Raw genomic sequence first — 2958 nt, forward strand, 5'->3', positions numbered from 1 at the left:
TTTTTTCTTCTCTTTCTTATGAGCAGGGACAAAGAAAAAGGCATTCTTGTTGAAGCTGATCCAGAACCTGAAAGAACTCTGAAGAGAAAACTAAGAGAAGCTAAATTACAACAATCCAGAGACAACCTTATTGAAAATTTTGAACAAGTAAAGGAGATGGCAGCCGAACCCAACAACAATAATGCAAGGAGAATGCTTGGTGACTTTACTGCACCTAATTCCAATTTACATGGAAGAAGCATCTTCATTCCTACCATTGGAGCAAACAATTTTGAGCTGAAACCTCAACTAGTTTCTCTGATGCAGCAGAACTGCAAGTTTCATGGACTTCCATCTGAAGATCCTTTTTAGTTCTTAACTGAATTCTTGCAGATCTGTAATACTGTTAAGACTAATGGAGTAGATCCTGAAGTCTACAGGCTCATGCTTTTCCCTTTTGCTGTAAGAGACAGAGCTAGAATATGGTTGGACTCTCAACCCAAAGACAGCCTAAACTCTTGGGATAAGCTGGTCACGGCTTTCTTAGCCAAGTTCTTTCCTCCTCAAAAGCTGAGCAAGCTTAGAGTTGATGTTCAAACCTTCAGACAGAAAGAAGGTGAATCCCTCTATGAAGCTTGGGAAAGATACAAGCAGCTGACCAAAAAGTGTCCTTCTGACATGCTTTCAGAATGGACCATCCTGGATATATTCTATGATGGTTTATCTGAGCTATCAAAGATGTCATTGGATACTTCTGCAGGTGGATCCATTCACCTAAAGAAAACGCCTGCAGAAGCTCAAGAACTCATTGACATGGTTGCTAATAACCAGTTTATGTACACTTCTGAGAGGAATCCTGTGAGTAATGGGACGCCAATGAAGAAGGGAGTTCTTGAAATTGATACTCTGAATGCCATATTAGCTCAGAATAAAATATTGACTCAGCAAGTCAATATGATTTCTCAGAGTCTGAATGGAATGCAAGCTGCATCCAACAGTACTCAAGAGGCATCTTCTGAGGAAGAAGCTTATGATCCTGAGAACCCTGTAATTGCAGAGTTAAAATACATGGGGTGAACCATATGGAAACACCTACAATCCATCATGGAGAAATCACCCAAATCTCTCATAGAAGGATCAAAAGCCTCAACAAGGCTATAATAATAGTGGAAGAAACAGGTTTAGCAATAACAAGCCTTTTCCATCATCCACTCAGCAACAGACAGAGAATTCTGAGCAGAATCCATCTAGCTTAGCAAATTTAGTCTCTGATCTATCTAAGGCCACTGTAAGTTTCATGAATGAAACAAGGTCCTCCATTAGAAATTTGGAAGCACAAGTAGGCCAGCTGAGTAAAAGGATCACTGAAATCCCTCCTAGTACTCTCCCAAGCAATACAGAAGAAAATCCAAAAGGAGAGTGCAAGGCCATTGACATAACCAAAATGGCTGAACCCAAAGAGGGAGAGGAGGACGTGAATCCTAAGGAGGAAGAGCTCCTGGGACGTCCAGTGATCAATAAGGAGCTTCCCTCTGAGGAACCTAAGGAATCTAAGACTCATCTAGAGACCATAGAGATTCCATTGAACCTCCTTATGCCATTCATGAGCTCTGATGAGTATTCCTCTTCTGAAGAGAATGAGGATGTTACTGAAGAGCAAGCTGCCAAGTTCCTTGGTGCAATCATGAAGCTAAATGCCAAATTATTTGGTATTGAAACTTGGGAAGATGAACCTCCCTTGTTCACCAATGAACTAAGTGATCTGGATCAACTGACATTGCCTCAGAAGAGATAGGATCCTGGAAAGTTCATAATACCTTGTACCATAGGCACCATGATCTTTAAGGCTCAGTGTGACCTTGGTTCAGGAATAAACCTCATGCCTCTCTCTGTAATAGAAAAACTGGGAATCTATGGGGTGCAAGCTGCTAAAATCTCATTAGAGATGGCAGACAATTCAAGAAAACAAGCTTATGGACAAGTAGAGGACGTGTTAGTAAAGGTTGAAGGCCTTTACATCCCTGCTGATTTCATAGTCCTGGATACTGGAAAGGAAGAGGATGAATCCATCATCCTAGGAAGACCTTTCCTAGCCACAGCAAGAGCTGTGATTGATGTTGTAACAACCCCGATTTTCGAGTACGCGAGATCTTTTCTGAAAGTACGAATTTCTCCGGAAGATTAGTAAGGGGAAAACCTTTGATATATCATCAAGTATCTCAATCCTCATTGTCATTATGTCATCTTTAAGTTAGAACCTTTTCCCGAGGCAAGCTCGATGATGCAGTCGCGAAGAACCTAGTTTTTGAACCGTATCGGTTAGGAGTTTTAATTCGGTTTTTCGTAAATAATCTCAGTTTGACAAACCGGACTCGATTTATGAGAGGAGAGAGATAATAGGATGATATTATCATTATATGAGTATTAGAAGCCTCTTGAATGATATTATAAGGTTACCTGATCAGTTTTAGTTAAAAACAGAAAACCGGTTTAACCGGGTTCACAATTTACTGGTGCAGCTTAGCACCAGCACTCTCTGATGACTTTAGCAATGCTAAGGCCTCATTATACATGTTTTATTCTCATAATAAATATGTTACTAGTGTCATTTATGCTAGTAGCTTAGAAAATAATTTTTAGAGATGTTTTCACAAGTGTTCCGATACACCTAGTTTTAGTAGTTATACATCTGAGATATTTTAATATTATTTTAATCCACCTTCAAGCCAACCAATCACAACTCACCCTACACCCCCAAAACCCCCAAGGCTGGCTCATTTTCACTTTGTGGCCGAAAATAGGTAGAGAGAAAAAGAGAGAAAAGTTCTTAGTTCCAAATCTTCAAAGCTTGATTTCTGCTGAACTAAAACTCAAATCAAAATTCCAATCCGACCAAAATGATCCTCTCTTCTTTCTCTACATGATCATATGACTTATCAAGGCTGGGATCAAGGTGAGTTGGCTGCACCATCTCTCTTT

The 2958-nt window shown here is 40.0% G+C and overlaps 1 non-coding gene across 1 annotated transcript; it reads right to left on the reverse strand.

The window, feature by feature from the left end:
• Positions 1–555: 555 nt before the first annotated feature.
• LOC148570841 (small nucleolar RNA R71) lies at positions 556–663 on the reverse strand. The gene has a single exon (XR_015908237.1). It is a non-coding gene; the product is annotated as a small nucleolar RNA R71 (small nucleolar RNA).
• Between the last annotated feature and the right edge of the window lie 2295 nt (positions 664–2958).

Source organism: Arachis ipaensis, chromosome B3 (assembly GCF_059453495.1).
Source record: "Arachis ipaensis isolate K30076 ecotype BB chromosome B3, ASM5945349v1, whole genome shotgun sequence".
NCBI classification, from domain to species: Eukaryota; Viridiplantae; Streptophyta; class Magnoliopsida; order Fabales; family Fabaceae; genus Arachis; species Arachis ipaensis.